The sequence below is a fragment of the Eubalaena glacialis genome, chromosome 6 (genome assembly GCF_028564815.1).
Source record: "Eubalaena glacialis isolate mEubGla1 chromosome 6, mEubGla1.1.hap2.+ XY, whole genome shotgun sequence".
NCBI classification, from domain to species: domain Eukaryota; kingdom Metazoa; phylum Chordata; class Mammalia; order Artiodactyla; family Balaenidae; genus Eubalaena; species Eubalaena glacialis.
In genome coordinates, this window is record NC_083721.1 from 120,295,910 (window position 1) to 120,317,988 (window position 22,079).

At 36.7% G+C, this 22,079-nt stretch overlaps 1 protein-coding gene across 3 annotated transcripts in view; it reads right to left on the minus strand.

Moving 5' to 3' along the window:
- AGTR1 (angiotensin II receptor type 1) overlaps positions 1-18,331 on the minus strand; it is a 44,074-nt gene extending 25,743 nt beyond the window's left edge. For 2 of the 3 annotated variants that reach the window (XM_061193568.1, XM_061193566.1), the window contains exons 1-2: positions 18,058-18,331; positions 8,968-9,052 (exon numbers count right to left, since the gene is read on the minus strand). The gene's annotated coding sequence lies outside the window, so the exon portion shown is untranslated. Of the gene's footprint in view, positions 1-8,967; positions 9,053-16,653; positions 16,792-18,057 lie in introns of all 3 variants that reach the window. The other variant, XM_061193567.1, reaches the window with a different exon arrangement.
- Between the last annotated feature and the right edge of the window lie 3,748 nt (positions 18,332-22,079).

Below are 22,079 nucleotides of genomic sequence, written 5' to 3' on the forward strand. Positions count from 1 at the left end.
GTGTAGCAGTTAATCGAAAAAAAGGAAGATCTCAGGCTTTGAAGAATTTGATGGGCTACATCTGGGAGAGAAATGAGAACGAGGGCTTTGGAGTCAGCCCAAAATTCCAGTTTCTTGTCCTGGTATTGGTTAGCAAGATGGGCCCCTTAGACTCACTGTCTGTGAAAAAATGAAGCCAATAAGAAAACCTAGCTTGTAGTTTTGTTTTGTTTTGTTTTTGTGAATTAAGTAAGAAAATGGAGATAAAGTGACTAACCCAGTGCCTGACCAACTAAGTGTCCAATTAATAGATGTTAACTATTACATTCTCTTTGTGTCTGCATTTAAAAAAATAGCAATATAATACAATGGCAATAATCCTAGTTACTTTTTTTTTTCAGGTTTACTGAGGTATACTTTATTTTATTTAATTAATTTATTTTTCCACATAAAAACACTTTATTACCATATTAAATAACAAGTTTATATTTTTAATCCTAGTTACTTTTAAGTGTTGTTGTGAGAAGGTGATAAGATCAAGTGTATGAAACTACCAGGCTCTGGTTGCTTCCCAAACTGGTCTCCCAAAGTTTTCACCCATGAAACTAGACTGCAAGTTGGGAGAGTTTTAAGGATGATTCATTCCTGGATTTTTTATTTTTTTTGAGTGAGAAGATTGTACCATTTCAATTACTTGCTCAAGATGATGACTTAAATTTGTGACTCTACTAGATTAAGAAGATATAACATTGCCCTGAATAAGAGTCAACTAGAGACAAACTATTTTCAGGGCAGTTAAAAAATTAAGTTAAGAATCTGTTCAACCTCAGGGAATTTAAAGAAAAAACATCATGCTTAAAATGCTATTTTCAACCCTTTTATTACCTTATCCTTAGCGATTGACATCTATTTTCAACCCTTTTATTACCTTATCCTTAGCGATTGACATCTATTTTCAACCCTTTTATTACCTTATCCTTAGCGATTGACAAAAGTTTGTTTTCCCTAAAGTGCTGTCTAGTATCTCCTTTCAGGAGAAAGATCTGGGGGAGAGGGATTTGAAGGAAGCTGTGACTAACTAGCTTTTTATTAGGGACAGAATACTTATTAAATTACAAGCATTATTTTAACTCAACTTGTCTTCCTAATACTATTGGGGTTTAGAATGAAAATTGCGGTGTTTTGCAACAAGCACTGAGGAGAACAAAGACCAGCTACTGACCTACAACTAAAAGATTTTACTCAGAGGAGAAGGACTAGACTTTGGCAGTTTGGCCTTTATGCAGCAATTTCCAAGGACACACCAGAGTTTCGAAAGAGATACATGCTTCCTGAAATCACAGGCCCTCGCCTGGACAGAAGTCCATGTCAATTCAAACCAACTTTCATGCTTTTGCATGAGAAAAGGAAATTTCCTCATTTAAAGTTATGTGTTGTATGTTCTCAGAATGTTCTAGTTCTTTTGCAGGGCTGATTTTATGAGATGTCAATGATAAGAGGGGTCCTGGGAAATACATTCCTGTATAGTTGTATATAAATAACTATTGGTACCATTAACTAGCCCTGGGACCTGGAATTATACCAGAAGAAGTTCTTTTTGGGTTATATTTCAGTTTAGAGAGCCAGTCACATATTACCAGTTAAGGACTGAATCCTTTATCTTTCTGTCAACTCAGCACAACCCCGTTTGCGGAAGCCTCCTTCTATCACCACCACTTTGGAAATCAAATCAGCATTTCTACTTCTAAGTACATACCTTATAACTCTCCACATGTGCAGGAGAAATGTATGAAAATGTTTTACTGTAGCATTGTGAACCAGCCACTGAGTATTGTTTTTCTAGAATAAAGGAAATTGCATTTTTTCCTCATTCGGTTCATGATCACTTCTCATTTCTTACTTTGGGGAGGTCTCTAACCGAGGCCTGAAAGGCAGCTGGCCTATTTGGGGGAAGCATGACATCACAGATGATTGTCTTTTCCTTGGCCCCATCTGCTGGAAATAGTAACTAAGTCCTTTGCCTAAGCTGGTAGGAGAGGAGCTGTAGAAAATCAAATTAGCAGGAGAGAAACTATTAGTCTTCATTTTCTTGTTTACGACCTGCAAATACAGATTGTTAAATATGCCTGTTCTCTAATTCTCATTGGGAAATCTTGAAGAATAGCAGGACAGGAAAAAGGCATGGGATTATGAGAAAACACTACCACTAAAAAATAATACAAAGTCAGAATTGTTCCTTCTCATTCAGACTATCTTACATATTTAGAGGTGGCTGAATTTGAAATTTTCCATTAAATAATTTTATTTCAGTTATATGTGGATGGATGCCACATATACAATCCCAAATGTATCTTTTTATTTAGAATTTTCTTTTTGTTGGACTTGAAGATAAAATAATTTAAATGGAAAAACCAGTATATGAAGTCATTTTGCATTCAGTGGTAGCCCCAGGAATTATTAAGTTCATCAGTGTATTTGTGTCAGGAGGCAAAGCTTTCACTAAAAATAATCTAATGGCAATGTCATGCACCACTAACTCTGTTACAGGGAGTTTTATTTTCAGGCCCAGAAACATGGGATTACAGGTCAGTGATAGGCAAAGTGTTTCTGGGGTATACCAAAGGTGCCAAACAAGTCATTTGGTTGTCCAGGAGGAACTGACATCAAATGCAGGTTTTTAGTGATTAGAGTTCTAGACGTAGCCCCTGACTATGATGGCTACTGAGCCAGTCACTGGGGATTGAGTCATGGACCTGACTTCTTTTTAAAATCTCTTGTGTGAAAATATTTCACTATATTTCAAAGCATTTTCAATCTTTAAACCATTTCAGTTTAAAAATTTCATTTGTTCCCCTCTTCTAGCATCCATTCTAAATATGTCTCTAGTCTACCTGTCAGTTTATACCCTTCAATACTGGCTTTTTGGATACTGGCCTATTTGCTGTGCCTCGAATGTGCCAGTATAGTGCTGCCTCAGGGCCTTTGCATTTGCTCTGCTCTCTCCATACAGCCATCTTCCTCCAGATGTCCACATAGTTCCTTCCTTCTTACTAAGCAGGCTTTCCCTAAACTCCCTTTAAAAACTGCACCCTTCTCCCTCACTGCTTCCACATTCTATTTCCATTATTCATGCCATCCAACATATATACTTTACTTGTTTTTCTGTCTACATGCACTAGAATGTAAGTTCTACGAGGGTAGGGATTTTTGTCTGCTTTGCTCACACTTTGTCCTTAATGCTGAAAATAGTGACTGGCATGTAGGTGTCCAATAAAAATACTTATTGAGTGAATAACAGCAGAATCTGTTGCAAACTGCAGCCCTAAATAGGAATACCTTGTGTTTACTATAATTTTCATTCAGAAGACTTTTTTACTGTCATGACATTTCTTTGATATTCTTATTTTAGAGTCAGAAGAAAGAAACTTTAGGGTTACCCCACACCTGTTCAATAATAAACTTCTAGGTCACAATAGTTGCAAACTGAAATGCCATCAGGATTTAGGCAGTTAGATAAATGCGTGAAGCACCATTAAGGAGTGACAAATAGTTGAGTTCATGTACTCTTCTACTTAAAGGCATTCAGATTTGAAAAACAAATGTAAACATAGCCCTGTCGGAAGAAAACCTGTCTACCTGTGGTTTCAAAGGCCCACTTTGGCTGTTAGTTTGTGGTCAATAGGACCATGAAGACATTTTTCTAAGTCATGCTGTTTTTTCTACCTCCTTCCAACTGTAAACTCAGGCTTGGGTATGTGCCTAATTCCACATCAGGACAGGAATACTCAACTGATCAAATCTAATTACATTTGCTTCCCAACTAAATTGTATATCACCTTCCCCTCTTGTGAGGGAAATGGCCCCTCTTGGGTCCTCAGGATCTGATTATTGCAAACCTAATTGATTTGCAACATTTCATTAATAAAGTTAACTAAAACTAATTATACATATTGAATAAGAGTTTCCTGTGAAATGAATTATTCTGTTTAGCTTAAGGGTTCTTAATTGTTAGAATAAATTGCTGAGAAGGATTGCAGCATTACTTTCTCTTGAGATACATGTATATATATATATATATATATATATATATATATATATATATATGTCAACCAGTATGGATTGATGGATGTTTACACCATCGAAACTGATAAAAGAAAAAAAAAAAACAATTAAATATGAAGGTTAAATATATCAAAACATACTCCTAAGAAGATAAAAATCACAAAATAGATTACACATAGATCTCTTCATTTTAAGATGTCAAATTAGGTCTGTTACATTTGTCATATAAAAGAAACTGAAGTCAATTTTTTAATTTATTGACATTTATTATTTTATTCATAGTAAATTTTTCCTTCACTTAATTGGTTCATATTGTATTTCTCACTCTTTAATTCAGATGCTATGTGTCTAATTCATCAATCTAATTAAATCAAAATTCTAGCAGAAATCCAGAGGGAGCCTATACTAACTACTTCAATTGCCCCAAACCAAGCAGATGCACTGTGGGCCAATACTTCTCACAGGGCCATTTCCAACATTCCCTATTTGTTCAGTTGTGTATAGATAAATATGTTCTATGTAAAATGAAGATGAGCGTTCATTAATGGTTTAGAGTTGAATAAAATATGGCTGGGCCATTAGTGTTACAGAATAAACTTCTATATCCCATAAGAAGCTATTGTCATCAATGACTCAAATTTGCATTGCTTTCACACTGCCAAAGCAGGTTGGATTTCCTTCTTTGCATTGTTAAGGAAGATACTGAGTTGTTTTATCCTCCTGCTGTGTACACTGACTGCACTGGGGGGACCAAGAGGCAGCAAAATGCCCATCTTGTTCTTGCTCTTTGGCCTGGAGCATCGCTGAGGAGCCAAGGTTCAGACTCTAGGTCAAAAGATAGCCTTACCCACTGCCTGGTTTTATCTACAGTGGCTTTGTTTGCTTTTTATGGTGGCCCATGCTGTGTGCAGAAGTATTTTGGCTTCGCCTGGATAAGAGGAGAAGGCAGGCTGCTCCTGATTGGATTTTGGACTTGCGGTATGACATTGCTCCTGCTGTCTCATGGATGCCCAGGGAGAGTCCAGTATTTTGTTCCAAATCTGGAAAGATGCCAAAGACCTAGTTCCAGATAACTGGTTACCTTCTGCCAGGTCTGCACTGTACTATTACATTTCTGAGATATCTTAGATCTTCCTGGAATTAAAAAAAAATGACTCCCATATATCCAAATCATCTCAAGAGTCTTAAAAGGAATTACTAGCTAGTTGAAGGGAGAGGATGACAGCACTTTTGGTACTAGTGAAAAGTTCTTCCTGCCAGCAAAACAGAACCTCTAAATTTAGAGGCTAATTCTCTGAGCTCTTTTAATTGTTAAAAGTATTAATAGTAATCCAATTTAAATTAGAATCTCCTACATAGTTGTATGTTGAGCATATCTAGCTATATTATTTAAACCTAGGAACAATGTTACTGTAGATAAACTGTGTGAATAATAGGTTATTTGGAGTAAACCTGTTATTCTATAAAGAAAGCTATTTTTTGGTTTATTGAAAAAAAAAAAAAAAAGCTCCACAAGTGGCTAACCTTTACTTTGCCTTTTTTTCATTGGTAAGACTCGGATTCATATTTAACAGTTCCAAACTGGGTCCAAACTTCTATTATTTATGCTTTCACTGAAAAATGATACTATTAAATCTGTAAAGGGAATATTGGCTGGATATTTATATGCCTTTTTCACAGCTAGTTATATAGCTATTTCAAATCCTTGATATTTCAATAACTCAAAGATAAGTTTGTTTTTAATTTCTTGCCTTGTGTAATGTACAACCATTAGTCCAGGAACCAAATTTAATTGAACTACTAGGTATAAGTGACTGGAAAGTAATTGAGACTGATGTTAAATAACAGGATTGTATTAGTGGAAAAATTGTGACTAAGAAGTTTAAGAATACACTGTAAAAGGGGGTGATTATATTAATTAAAATGATAAACAAAATATTGTTATCTGTGATACCTACAATTTTGAAATCAAAATATTACACATTTCCATAAAAAAAGAGAAAAAGAAATAAATGATCTAATAGTTATTTTGCTTGGCTCTCCAATTGCTTAAAAAGCATAAATCAACTTTAGTTAAGTCAGTATAATTGAGACACATCTATCATTGTAGGAAAAATAAAATCTTACAGAATATCAACAGTAAAGAAAAAATATTGGCCTTAAAAATGATCCTACATCTTTTCTAGTTTTTCTTACTTGGAGATGTCAACGATTCAGGTAAAAAAGCCAACAGCCATGTATTAGCTCAACATAATTGTGTGTACCACTTTTCACAATTTTTAAGGAAACGAAAACTTCTAACTTTAGAAGAATACATAAAATATTTAAATAAATATTTAAGTAAAATATTTAATTCCACATATTTTAACAGGCAAATAAATAGGAAAAAGAAAAAGGGGCTTGTGAGAACTATACACCAGATAACCTACAACTGAGAAAACTGGAATTTAAAAAATATTTTAAAATTTCCAAATAAGTATAAAAGAGCACAAAACTTTCTTGCCAAGTAGCAGTGGAAGTCCACTGCATTATTAATAATTTGTTTATGATAGTATTGTCTAATAGAACTTTCCATAGTGATAGAAATGTTCTATATCTGTGCTATTCAGTACAGTAGCCACTAACGACATGTGTCTATTGAGAACTTGAAATGTGGCTAGTACAACTGAGGAACTCGGTTTTTAATTTCATTTGTTATAATTAATTTAGATAGCCACATGGGGCAAATGGTTACCAAAGATTTTAAGCCACTGAACATGTTCTTTACTCTATATCCGAACCAGGTTTTCCCATTTTTCGTAAGTAGATTTCAACCTAAATATTTTGGTTCGATAAAACAAGCTCTGAAATGCTGTTTATACATTAGTGGTTTAAATCAATAAGAGATCAAAGTTCTGTAGTTGTAAGTTGGTGAAAGTTTTAAAGTGACAATACAAAGTTCAGAAGGCCCTTGGAAAACACTTTTTGTATTTCAATATAGTGACCATGGATTGGGATGGGGCCTTGAAGATTCTTTCACAGGAAACCAAAGGCAAAGTTGCTAGTTAGTGGCAGAATTGGTATGGCATTAGTTCTTTAACAAAAAAAAACTTCTTAGAATTAAGTATGTTTTGCTCATTCATTTGAACCTTAAAGGTTTGAAAAAGTTTAAAATTTTATACAATGTTTTTGTTCAGTGTTTTCTTATGTGTAAGCAAAATGTCACAGTTATTTGGAAAACTTTGCTACAAATATGGAAATGTTAATCAGAAACCGAGGGGCTTCCAAAATACAGGAGAAGAGAGGATGGTCTAAGAATCATTTCCAGTAGGAACCCCCCGTATTACTGTCCCAATTCTTCTGCCCTAAGGCTGACGGGGTATTACAGACAAAGAGCGCCTTCTGTTCAGTACTCCTAGGATGCAAAAGAAAGCTTCCAGTCTTGGTGTCTTCCTAACTGATTTAATAGATTTTTTAAAAAATTAATTAATTTATTTTTAGCTGTGTTGGGTCTTCGTTTCTGTGAGAGGGCTTTCTCTAGTTGCGGCGAGCGGGGGACACTCTTCATCGCGGTGCGCGGGCCTCTCACTATCGCGGCCTCTCTTGCTGCGGAGCACAGGCTCCAGACGCGCAGGCTAAGTAGTTGTGGCTCACGGGCCCAATTGCTCCGCGGCATGTGGGATCTTCCCAGACCAGGGCTCGAACCCGTGTCCCCTGCATTGGCAGGCAGATTCTCAACCACTGCGCCACCAGGGAAGCCCGATTTAATAGATTTTAATGTACGTTTTCCAGAGCTGGATTTTTGCTGAAAACATGCACAGCTCAGCTTCCTAGGTTTAACTACACCTCACAAAAAAACCCCTACAGATTTCCAGTGGCAGAACTCTGTAGAATGTTACTATTTTTGTCTCCAAGATTAAAGCGGTCCTAAATAGTTTCCTAACACCACTGTGGAGTGCCTTCCAGCAAGTGTTTCCTACTTGTCAATCAAAAAGACTAGTCGCCTCTAACATATGTAACCCACCACCTATCTTATCTACCTTCTACTTTGATAAAATGCAATCACAACATATGCAGAAGGGGACAAGCTACTCTTTTCATTCTCCTTGGAGGAACTAGGGAGTGTCTCCCCTGTTAATTTGGGAAGCTGAGGGCTTGTTTTTTGAGCTGAATTTATGTCAGGAGAAAAAAATCCTGCTAGCCGGGTAAATCCAGGAGTCTTTTTATGAAAAATATCATACAGGCCTATGTGATAGGAGTTGGACCAACAGAGCAGTCTCTAGCTGCCCTCTGAGGTTCTGAGTCTAATGCCCCGCCGTGTGACTCCACAGGACTCACATCTACCAGGGGGTTAAACTGCATGGGAATTAAAAGGTACCTCTATATCCAATTTCAGAGCCCCTTTTCCTATATCTTATTGGAGTAAGAGAGACTTTTGTAAGAATGAGACTCTGAGACATTCGGGTTTTCTGAAGGTGAGCAGGTAGTTTCAAGGTTTATGGTGTTTAGACATATGCCCGCCTCTAGAAGTGAGTGCTGGGGCATCACAGAGCCCCAATTCCCCGTTTGGTGGCTGATGAGACAGCACAGTCATTTCCCTCCTGGCCCTACCAAAGCCCTACGTAGCATGGAACGCAATGCTCAGAGCAATCGCCTATGACTATGAGAAGATCCTTGCCAAGGGTTTGCAAATCTCTCACATGGTTTATCATCAATACATGAATATCTTGGTAATTCTGACACTGTTTATATTGAAAATCATATTAATATATATGTTTTAAAGCTGTATATTGGAAGGGATGGGGTAAGACTGGAACTTCATTCTTTTCTGCTTCCTCTGTTTCTGTCACCTGACAATGGCATATGTGGCTTTTTGTGCTACCTTCACTGTTGACACATTAGAGAAAACTACTGACAGATACAACGTTATAGGTGTAAGACATTTACCTGGATGCAGACCTTCTGGGATGGCTTCAGTGACTTATTCAGATAAAACCTCAGCCATTTTAGACCAATTTATCATGTATCAAATCTGGAAAGAAAAAAAAGATTAATGTGATTCACTGAATATGGTCAGATTTTAATTTTCTAATTTAAAAAATAAGCATTAACACTACATCTTAAGAAAGTTTTTGAAGGTAATGAAGCCATCTGGTTGACATCAAGAACATATTCTTCCTTATATAGACTTGGGCTCTACTGAGTGGCTGGCTGTCATGGGACCTGGTCCTGTTCCTCCTTATAGTCAACACCTTCCCTCACGCCCTTGTACATGAACACTAGAGAAGGAGAAAAAGAATGTTTCTGCGTCAAAAACAGTGCCATCTTCTAAGGCATTTCTGTAGACATAACTACTAAATATAAGAAATATCCTAATAGATTAGATTTTTACTTGGGAATTTACAGTTAAGCTTTGATATGATTCTAGAGCTTATACAAGTGTTATTGTACCATAATTTTGAAAAAGAATCTTTTAAAAAGATGTTTTCAGTTTTAATCTTTCATTGAAGTAATAGATGCATGTGATATAAGTGTCAACTTACAGAAACATATAAAACAAAAGTACACGTCTCTTAACTCTGTCTCTCCAGATCCACTTCCCAGAGATACTTACTACTAATAGTTTCTTATGTACCCTTCTAGGACTTTAAAAAATGTATATACATGCATATAAATGTGTATATCCATGTTTTTTCATTTTATACATTATATGTTCTGTGCCTTGCTTTCTTTTTTTTTAAACTTAATAATATGCTAGCAGAACTTTCTACATCAGTATACATAAATCTAACTCATTCATTTTAATAGCTATATAGTATTCCATTCATTGCACTGAAATATGATAATTTATTTAACCAGCCCCTATTATGGGCTGTAAGGTTGTTTTTTTGTTTTTGTTTTTTTTTTTCCAATTTCCCTTTTTCGATGCTTAAAAAAAAGCCCAATGAGCATATTTATACATTTGCATTTTTGTACTTATATGATTATATAGGTAGAATAAGTTCCAAATATAATTGTTGATGCAAATTGTTTATACACTTTAAGTTTTTGAAAGGTACTTACAAAATGTCCTCTATAAAGGTTATATGAATTTATGATACCAAAAATCTGGCTTGTATCAAATCTTAAATTTTTTTCTGTCTGATAAGTGAAAAGTATATATTTGTTTTGGTTTGCATTTTTTTAGTTATGAATGAGGTTGAGCTTCTTTTTGTTTTCTTATTTTTTGTAGTCATTTTTCTACTAGTTTGCCTAGTCATGGCCTTTGCTCATTTTTCCATTGGGTTGTTCATTGTTTCTCATTTTAAAGAGCTCATGTTGAAAATTGGCATTTTACATGTAATGTGTGGCAAATAGCTTTCCCAAGTTCCTGTTTATCTTTTGACTTTGTTTATGGTGCTTTTTAATATACAACCATTTCAATTTTTTTTTTAATGTAGTCAAATTCATCAATATTTTTCATTATAGATTTGGGGATTTTTTTAAGTAGGAAATTTTTTAAAGTTAAAGAGTTATTCAAGAAGACTGTGTAGAGGTTGCTTTTTTTTTTTTTTAAACAACAATGTACACCAGCTTTACTATCACATTGTGATACAGGAGATATAGGAGAATTTTGGCATTAGAAGGATCTATTTTTATCCCAATTTTTTGGTGGTTTTGTTGTTATAGCAAAGATTTTCCCATTAGATGATTCTTCCTATAAAATACCACTCTGGTGTAAAATCTGTGGATTCTTGTAAGGCTCTAGTGTACCTTAGGGACAAAAAAAAATAGAGACAGGGCTGACTTGCCAGTATCATTCTCCAGAGGGTTAACAGTAGCGTCTACGATCTGAAATCTAGAGTGAGTTGGAAGGAAAGGAAAAGAAATTCCAAGATAAACAGAAAGTATGAAGTATAATAGAGGTTCATTATAGGAAATTTTGAAAGCACATGCAAAAAAAAAAGGGGGAAAGAAAAAGTCACCTTTGATCTTAGCCTTGATCTTAATAATCCTCAGAAGCGTTTAAGATTTGTTATATATTTTTCCTAGTGTTTTTTATCTGTTCCGCAAATATGCAGGCATTTAAAAAATATATCGGTGATTTTACTCACAAATCAGTGCTTATATAACTAAACTATTTTCATTAGAATACCAGTGACCCAAGTAAGACCTTAACGGCAGCTTGACAAGAATCTATCAAACACATACACACACACAGGCTCTCGCTCGATTTATGTTTTATATGTTGCTATATTTACTTGTGATTATCTTTCCTTGTCACTAAATGTTTTAAAATATATTTATATAAAAATATATAATGACTATATAATATTTCATCATGTGGCTTAATGTAATGGGAATTTAAAAGAGTAGATTTGTATTTCTCTCAAAAATCCATTCTGTTAACCCAGTAGATCAAACACTAGGACACTTTCAGGAAATCATTACGTAGGAATCACATCAGATTCTTTTCCATTCCTGATAAAGTGGCAGTAATTAACTGTGTGAAGGTTAAGTGCTGGAAGACATCATGGTACAGTGTGTTTTATGTGAAGTGACATCATTTGAATGGAAAGAGAATTAGATTATTAAAGCTGGGTTAATGGAACATTCTTGTTCTAGCGGCATCCCACATAATTTAGAAGCATGTAAGATGCATTTGAATTGTATAACAAGAAGAGTTTGGGTCAAAAAGTGAAGAAAAGTGTGTGTGATAATAAAATTGTAAACGTATGAAGTTTACTAGAAGAAATGCTGTGAGATTTTTTTTCAATTTATTTAGGAAAAAACCTGGTGCAGATTAAATTCAGCCACAGTCACAGATATTTGGGGTTAGTGAGACAAGCAGGACTGTAAAGGGTCATAAGAGAATCACTAGTACTTTATCATTTATTAGCACTAAGAAACTCTGCCTGCTAATATGCAGGATGTCTCCTGGGCACGAGTTCCCTTGCTACTTGGCTTTATGGCATCGCTGGGTTGATTTCGCCCTCAGCCATAACTTACAAGGTAGACACTGTACTGTTAGCACTGCCGAAAGCTCTAGATCTAAGCAGCTGGTGAAATTCTATCTCCTAAGGATGTCCCTTTATCACGGAGAAAATCATGGCTGCTCAGTCCCGTTGACACACCTCTCCTCTCAAACATGATCACAAGGAGCCCAGACTCACCTCAATCTTTTGACCAACATCAATGAGGCCCTGTCAAAGCAACAGACATTTGACCAGATCCAACTGACAGCTCTCAATCTATATGCATTGGGAGAACTCTTTCAGAGACTAAATCATTTGGGGAGTCGCTGGCTTAAAATAAGTCACCCTTGTTTGCAGACTGACTGATTAGTAACTATATTCAAATAAAGTTTTGTAAACTATGCCTATAGGTAAATAAGTGTTTATATTAAAAGCTGAAAGAGTGATATATAATTTGAGTTGGAAAGATGAACAGTTTATAGATGTAGGAAATGGCTTGTTCAATTCAAGAACTTTTAAAAAAAAAGTTCATCAGAACACAAAACGGTAAGAAAAAAAAGTAAATTTCAGGTAAGTTATGGGAAAATAGAGATATCAAACCTTAAGTTTTAAATAATGGGCTGTCATAGTTTTCATATTTGTTTCCCAACTAAAGAAGGAATTTCTAGAATTCTTCATTATTGCAGTTAAAGGTAAGATGACAGGCAAATGTTAACCAAAATGGAGGACATCTTGTTTTTTTCTATGAGGGAAACAGAACTTGATTTCCAGTTATAACTTTAAATAAATTATCAAATAATTAATTGGCCTTCAAAAGCAGGCAGCCTAGTGTAGAGCAGACAGTGTGGGTGGCGGCTCAGAGCACAGGAATCAACATTTGTGTTTAAATCTTGACTACCAGCTACCACATCTGGGTAAGCTACTTATCTCATTATTACTCAGTATCCCAATCTATAAGATGGGGGTAAGGCAGTGACTATTATATAGGGATGTTGTGAGGATTAAATAAAACACAGTATTTAAAGGCTGAATATTGTTTGGCACATTGTATGTGCTCAATAAATGTTAGCTTTATTAAAAATGTTAGTTTATTAAAAAGCCAAGGAAAGAACCTCTAGGTAATCATTCTGAACAAGCCAGAGGTACTGTCCACTTGTGCTTCTTTAGCTTTAATGTGCATTTGAATCACGTGGGGATCTTGTTAAAATGCAGATTGTAATTCAGTTGAGTCTGGGTGGGGTCTGAAAGTCTGCATTTCTAATAAGCTTCCAGATGATGCCCATGATGCTAGTCTCTGGACCTGGACACTTGAGGTAATTATGGAAGATTGGTTCTAATTTGTAATAGATGTGGTGGTTCTCAATAGGGGGAAATGGGGAAAGGAGGAAAAAGGGAAGTGTAGACAATATGTACAGATTTAAAATGCTCCCCGGGTGATTGTCATATGCTTGCCTTACCTGCTCTCTAAAGCCTGAAGAACCACTGATTTGATATTTCAACCTTTTATTCTTTTTCATTTCTCCTTTTCTTACTCTTTTCTCTACCTTGCCCTTGACATTACAGCTTTAGACTAAAAAAATGGTATTAATACTTAGTTCCTCAATTAGACTAAAGCATCAATTTTAAGTCATTTTATTGTGTGTAACAGGAAGTGGTTTCTCTCTAACATTTCTCTTCTACAATATAGGGATCTGAAAATGTATTTAATGTTTTCCATAGCTTTAGCCAAAAACAAACAGGCAAGAAAGTGACTTGTGGAGCATTTAGTAACAGAATAGGAGGATGCAGTTGGGTGTGGTGCATACAATCAAAGGAGTTATAACCCCATGGGGAAACGAAAGTTGTAGTGGTTATTATGGAAGTGGCTAGAATCAAACAATGTAACCACATTAGACATTCCACCTAGTCTGAAAGGTAGGAGGAAGGAGGGTTGTTTTTAAATGGCTTCCCACCCCAGTGGCATTGAGATGATTAGAGAGACCCATATCTAAATATGTACTTAGCTTGACCAACATCTCTCTAGGGCAAAGACCATTTTTATACTTCGGTGTGTCCTCAGGGCCTAATATCACTCAGATCCATTGAATTCCCTCTATCTTCTACTACTGTTGATATATTTCATAGATATAATTCTTCATTTTCCAAGGTAGATAAGAGGAGCTTTGACTAATATAAAATGGGAAATAGCCAAAGAAAACTTAGAGGGGAAATTAGCAATCATTAACTCTCTTTAAAAGTGCAGAACCAAATGTGTATTTTCTAGTATTCTTAGTCTGAAGTTCACTAGTCAAAGTACTTTAATTCATTGATCTAAATGAGATTTTAACATCATTTGAAAAACAAAGCAGCTTATATGTATATAAAATGAACAAGAAATCCCATAAAAGTTGACCCAAACTGAATGATTATTAATTCTATGATTTTAAGTTTTAAGGACATCTAGAATTGGGACTTGGAATGTGAAGGCACAATGAGATTATGAAAAATGAAGCATATCTATTTCTTACCCATTTTTCCAACTTGTGTTAGAAAAGTAATTAAATATGAGATTGGCAACACAATTTAAAATATTTTTGAGTATGGGAAGAAAAATCAAACCGTAACGGGCAGATTCTAGACACTTATTTCTACTTAAGACATTTAGATGATGCACCTATTTAGGAACCAGAAAAACAAAAATAAACTCTTCTAAATTGAGCTATAAAAATAATGTATCAATAGTATAAAGCAGTTGTACAGCATTTACAGTATATAGTGCATTCTTTGTTAGTAAAATATTTTGAAAGAAATTTTGGTTTTCATAGTCAAGGGAATTTCTTTCCCTCTGTGATCATCTGCTATCAAGAGAAAGAATCAAAATCAGATAGAAAAACTTTTAATGTTAATACAACCACAGTTAAGATTCACTTATCATTTTTATGATTGTTATAGATATATATTTCATTTTCTAATTGTCAAATTTGTCATTAACTACCAATTAACAAAACATCTGGCAAATTTATAGCTCTTTAGATATTTTTTTTGCTGTGACTTATTTTAGATGTATTTTAGAGCTTTAATAGGATAATGGTAGTCATTTGCCAAATCATTTGAATAGTACCTTAAATCCCTATAGATACTCCTAGATTTAAGATGGCTTTGTGTATTAAGCCACTGAAAAGTTGATTTTTAGTAGCTAAAATTCATATCATGATGAAGAATAGAAAATATAAAGTGATAGCTAAATTAAGGCTGGAAATGGAACAAAATTCACTTTTGCTTATGGGAGCGTTAGTATACTGTTTTAATAAACACTTATGTGAAAAGAAGCACATGTAATCCAATGACTTCAGGCAATTTTGAAAGAGAAAGCTTATAAGCATTTTGAAGAAAATAATAGTACTTTCCAGTGGTGATGAGTTGGAAAGCTGATTTTTCCAATTTGCTAGATAACATGGGAGAAAAGTGTTCCTAACCCAGCCTTGGATACTTTGTCATATTTTGTTGCTCTGGCTCTTTATTTGTTTATTGCCACAGTCTGTCTTCAAGACAGCTTTTTAATTTTCACAACACTTGGATTTACATCAAACTTCTAAATAAATTTCTTAATTTGTTAGCCCACTTGGGAGAATCTCTGGCATTGCTCAGTCATGACTGAGCAGGAAAAGGACCAAGTAAACTAGCGAGCTTGGGGCTAAAGACCAGGAGCCTCTGTCAGACAGCCAAAACATCTAAGTGTGATGGGACTTGATCTTGGTCCCTGTAACAAATTTGAGAGCAAAATACAGCAACTATCAGCTGCATAAAAAGGACAGTGTGACAGCACAGATAAAACTATGGGAGACGTGCATCATGCATTTTAACTGTGAGTTTCAAACTCCTTCTCAGCTAAGTATTTTACCTGGGCTTTGGGTAAGGAGCAGATTAAATTTTCTTTCTTTATTTTCCCTCTAGCATAGGGCAAGCAATTAGTCATAGTAACAACAACAACAGTAATAAGCAGCAGCAGCAGCAAAATCACCCCAAATTATATACAGGTATACACACACAATTCTTACCCAAAGTAGGAAAAGGAAAAATGAAGAAGTAAGAAACCTGAACAATTCACAAAGTCACAATTTGAACCCTGAAGCAGGGCAAGAGAGTGATAGGAGAGATGGAAGCTCAGAGCTCTTGGGATGCAGAGCATTGCCAAAGCAACAGTGACTGAAAGACACTTTCTAAAACTCAAGGAAGACAAGTCTTCCTTTGGCATCAGTGGAAGAAAACCAGTTTTCTTCCGAGCTGGATGATGGAGCAGTTGATTCAGTTTAAGATCAAAGAAGAACCGAGCTAGAAATCAAGGCCTCATGATGGGCACAAAGAACAATGAAGTCAGGGGAAAAAAAGGGGTAAGAAGAGTAGATAACAGACTTGACACTACCAATCATGAAACTTTAAAAAATGTTGAGATCTAGCAACTTGGGGCCACTCTCTGAGCCTTAAGCCAGGTTTTAGGAACTGCCAACTCCAATTTGGGGGATGGACACTTGGACCTAATGATTTTCCAGAGCAGATAATTTACCAGGAGAGCTATTTAGACAGTTTTGAGGACCACAGACATGGGCTAAAAGGGTAATTATTTTAGGCTTTTACTTTTTTAAGCAATAACTAGGAAACAAAAGGAATCAAGGAATTTTATCACTGGAGGGAAACTTACAGGCGGGGGCTTGAGGTTCAGAGTTGTGAAATAACTCCAACAGCACATGGCCAGTTAAGTGGGAGTCTTCATTTCCAGCTCTCTCTGCTTCCCTGCTCCTGCACTGTCTTCCAAAAAGGTGGTGGACTCCACCACAGCCTGAGGAAAGATTATCCATGTGGTGGGGCCTTTAGAGCTAGGGAAACACTGCAGGAGACAAGGGAAACAGACAGTTTCCTTTTTTGAGAAGACTTATAAAGGTGTTACTGCTTATGCTAAGGAGAATAAACCTTGGAGACCCAGGATCCTTGGGTGGTAACTACCAAGAGAATCATGTTGGGGATGAGGCACCTTTAAGAGGAGATATAAGTTGCTCAAAAAAGTTATAAAACAGAGCAGCAGGGTGCCAGATTTCCTCCCTGCCTCATTGTTACTTTCTCTTCCAGGAATGACACTAGAAGTAAATGTAGCAGGTCGAAAATGTGATCCCAGGGGAAAGTGGGCACCCAAACGTTCACAAAGAAGAGAGGGCTCTAGAGGGCCACTAGTGGGTGTTTGATTCTTAATGAAGCCATCAGCAAACAAAGATTAGGTAAAGAGGCCCCAGATGGGTTCAATAGCCAGGTCTCTAATGGGGGCCCAAAGTCAGGGAAGGAGATGCTTCTGGAGACGAAGCATCTGGCACTTTGGAGAGATTGGGCTGGATATTTAAGAGAATTGGAGAATGGGGTGCTAGATAGAGGGGTGGATGAAGGGAAGGGGCCAGCAAGAGGTTCTGTTCAGTCTTGGAAGCAGAAGAGCTTCTCCTAGAATCCCCCTCAGTTACAAACGTGCCCTGGCCAAGGCTGTGGGGATTGGGGTGTGGAGAAGCCCCGGTTTTTCCCCTCTCCAATTAATTCGATGTGGGCATGCACAGCATCCCGTGCCAAGGACCCACCGATATGGTTTGCAGAGAGGGGTATGGGGGAGGTGAGCCGTGTTGGTGCGAGGCCTGGGAAGGCAGGGGACACTCAACTTCACTTTTAGAAGTGGCACAACTTTTAAATGGACGCCCCGCGGAGTCATACACTCAGGTCACATTTAAAAGACAAGAGTTAGCTAAAAGCGTCGGGAAGAAAGTTTACTTGGCTGCATCCCATTTCTGCAGATTCCTTGCTTGTACTCGATAGAGTTGTGTCAAATCGGAATGAAATTTCTGGGGCGTGCGGCAAACAAGCTCAAATTGTTTCTTCCCAACTCAGACGCCCCTCCTCTGATTTGGGGAAGGGCCTCCAGCTCGGGGTGGGCGCCGGTTGGAACTAAGCTCGCTCTCGCCTTCGCCCTCGGGAGCCTCCCGGCCCAGCACCCGCAGTTCACACCTTGGCAGGAAACTGACTACCCTCGCCCCCAGCCCCCAAGCCTGGCGGGGCAGTCCGCGCCACTCACCGCCGCTCGGGACGCTGCGCCCACGTCCGGCCGAGCTGGTGGCGCTGGTGCGGGGTGCGCCCTCACTCCCGGGGTCCGCTCGGGTTCCTCCCCATGGATCGCCGCCTCGGGCCGGCAGAGCTGCTAGTCTTGCGTCCGCCCAGGCGCTCAGTCGCTCACTGCCTGGGGCCCTTGGCTGACAGGCGCTGGAATCATTCTCTACGAAGGCAGCTACAAATTTATAGCGAGGGGCGTTGCTACTTCGAGGGTTCCAGGGGCGAGGCTGTGTTTTGAATTCCCTCCTCCTCCGCCCCGCCCGGGAGACCCTCTCGGCCCAACCCCCTTTCCTCTCCAGATGCTGACGGAAGCGGGATGATGCCACAGTCACCCCAGTGTCACTTATTAGATCCGAGAGTACCAGGCCCAGAACCCGGCATCGGGGGAGGGAGTGGAGAAATGGAAGAGAGCTGCGGTTGCAGGAGCGGCTATTCACACCGAGATCATTCCTCTACTTTTTTTTTTTTTTTTTTTTTAACTTGGGAAACTTCTAAGGACAAATTAGGGGACTTTCTCTTCCCTGGGAGTAACTCAAACTTTGACAATACCATTGTGGATCATAGATCCATAGATTAATCTCAGGGTTGTTACAGAGTGAATGGGTGGACATTCATTTCCTCCTATCGGACATGCTATTGGAGTTACATTTTTTTTTAAATGTAAAAATAGAAAAAGTTAAAAAACAAAGTATGACCAAATATTTAAGGAAGAATTAATATAAATTCTTTATAAATTCCTCCAAAAAAACAAAGGAGGAAGTATCACTTTCCAACTCACACTATGAAGCCAGTATCACCCTTATTCCAAAACCAGATGAGACGTCAGGACAAAAGAAAACTACAAATCTTCCATATGAGTGTAGATAAAAATCCTCAGCAAAATATTAACAAATCAAATCCAGTAACATATTAAAAGGATAATACAATATGACCAAGTGAGATTTATCCAAGTAATGCAAGATTAGTTTACCAAAAATCAATTGCTGTAATACACCATATTCATAAAGGACAGAAACCACAGGATCATCTTAATAAATCAGAAAAGGATTTGACAAAATCGGACACTTTTTCATGATAAAATCATTCAGCAAACTAGGAATAGAAAGGAACTTCTTCAAACTGTAAAGTCTATCTATGAAAACTCACTAACATCATACTTAATGTTGAAAGATAATGTTTTTGTATCTAAGATCAGGAAAAAGACAAAGTTATTTGCTTTCCACACATCTATCAAACATTGTACTAGAGGTTCTAGCTGGGGCAATTGGGCAAGAAAAAGAAATGAAAGGCATCCAGATTAGAAAGGAAGTGAAACTATTTTTATGTGCAGATGACATGATCTTGTATTTAGAAAATCCTGAGAAATCAATAAAAAGCTATTAGCGCTAATAAATGAGTTCAGAAAGTCTTCATGATACAAGAACAGTATACAAAATCGGTTGTATTTCTATACATCAGCAATGAGCAATCCAAAAATGAAATTAAGAAAAAACTGCATTTACCATAGATCAAAAATATTAAAATATTTGGGAATAAATTTAACAGAAGGGTGCAAAACTTGTACTCTGACAACAGAAAACATTGTTGAAAGAAATTAAATAAGACCTAAACGAACGGAGTGACATTCCATGTTCATGGATTGGAAGATTTAGTGTTGTTAAAATAGCAATAATCTCCAAGTAATATACAGAGCAAACACAATCCATATCAAAATCCCAACAAGCTGTTTTTGAAGAAATTAACAAGGTGATCCTAAAATTCATGTGGAAGTGCAAGGGACCCAGAATAGCCAAAACAATCTTGAAAAAAGACAAAGTTGGAGGACTTGCCTCATAGTATCACAGATATTTGGAATCATTTATCACAAGACTTTTTGTAGAAAAGCCAAAAGTAGGTGACAAATTCCAGAGTCTGTGAGTGATATTAGGAAATGCTCCTGTGATTATTATTTAAGAATCAGGAGAGTTTTACATTTTTAAACCTATTTAGTGCTAGAAATCATTAACCATAGTTACACCTGTACTAAATTCCACCTTGATTTTAGAAATGATAATAGTTTTGAGGAGGGGAAGTTTGTTACAAAGTCAGCTGTTTTGGGTGAAATTTCTCAAAAGGGTGGGGTTCATTCCCTGGGATGTTACATCATCAGACACAATCAGATGAGAAGGACAAGTTTCCAAGAAATTAATGGCATCATTATTACTGTGCTGAATCAGCTGAGTAATAGTATGGTTTAAACGCCCGACACTTAAGCTGAACCCAGCTTTGCTGCTTGTTAGCCTCATACACAAATTTACCCTCTGATATGGATTTTTTAATATATAGGGTAATAATGTTCTCTAAACTCTTGTCGGGATTAAGGGAAAGAGTATATATATATATATATATAAATGCTTCAGGTACTGTGCCTGGTACATAGTAAAGTGCTTAATAATTGGCAGTCATTTTTAGTGAGGAACTGGCAGTTTTCCATAATGGTCAGGGATGTATTGGCTTTTTGATGCTTTGAAAAAAGAGATAAACTTCTTGATATCTTTCTAAGGATTAAATTTGTCTCTGGTATTTAAAATTTGAAATTTTGATACAAATGAAGTCTTCTGATACAGTGGACCAAGGTGTAGGCTTTTTTTCTCTTTCCTCTCTGTATGCGTCATGTGAGGCAGAATCAGAGTGAGGCATCACCATGAAGCTGGAAGTGGGAACACAGAAGGAAAGGCCAGTGGGCTGTTGAAACGCTAGGTGAGCAAAGGCGGAATGCCGAGCCTCACTGCTGCTGAGGCCAGGGCTTGGCTCATGTCGGATTCTAGATCATCTAAGAAAGACTCAACTCTGAATATCAGTCTGGAATAAAAATTCGACAGGACATGCCAAAGAAGTGCAGTGCCCAATAAATACGAAACAAATGTTTAGTCTTCAAAGTAGTAAAAATGAAATTTAAAGCAACAAGGTGCAATTTTTCACCTATAAAATCACCAGAGATTAAAGAAAAAAGATAACACCGGAATTCAATTTTTGCAAGGTGGTAGGTAAGTTGGTACTCTCAGAAGCAGAAAAAAAAATATATTTGATACTGTAGGATTGTTGCATACCCTCATCAACCAGGAATTTATTCTAAGTAATAATCATGGATATATGCAAAGCTTTATGTACAAGGATGTTATTTACATTGTTAAGCATGATAGTACATAATTGGAAAAAATCTTAATGTCCCCTAAATAAAGGGTTAGTTAAATAAATTATGGCACATCTAGAATAGAACTTAGCCATTGAATGTAATGCAGAAGGATATTTAGTGATATGGAAAATATCCATGATACGTAAATTAGTGAAAATCAGCTTATTGAACAATATGTACACTATTATCCAAATTAACTAAAACATACACACACACATACACACACGTATACACACACATTCACATGCATATGCGTAGAAAAAAATTAGATGTATATTCACCAAAATGTATACAGTGGTTTTTTCTGAATGAAGAATGTAGTGATTATGGATACTTTTAAATTATATTTTATTTTTATGTTTGTCTATATTATCCAAATTTTACATAACAATTAAATCACCATTAAAAAGTTAGCAGAATAAACAAGAAGGCAGGGAACTTAGCACAGGAACTGTTTGGAGATCAAGGAACATCAGGGGGCAACTTTTGTGGACAGTTTTTGCTCACACTAAACTTGAAGTCCCCATGGCTTCAACACTGTGAGTGCACCTATACCTGTACTGTTTTTGAATATATAAAGTAGCATGATTTTATGGGAAGATATGTTAACTAGGAATTCAGAGACCTGGAGCCCATTTTCCATTATCTCTAGAGACATCAGTGGAGCTTGGCCAAGACAGCTGACATCTAGATCTTTCCTTAAAATAAGGGTTTTACAATATCCTGTTTACTAGCTGTGTGAACTTGTGCAAGTTATTTAATCTCCTATCTTTTAACTTACTTATCAGCAGAATGTGAGTATGAATAGCACT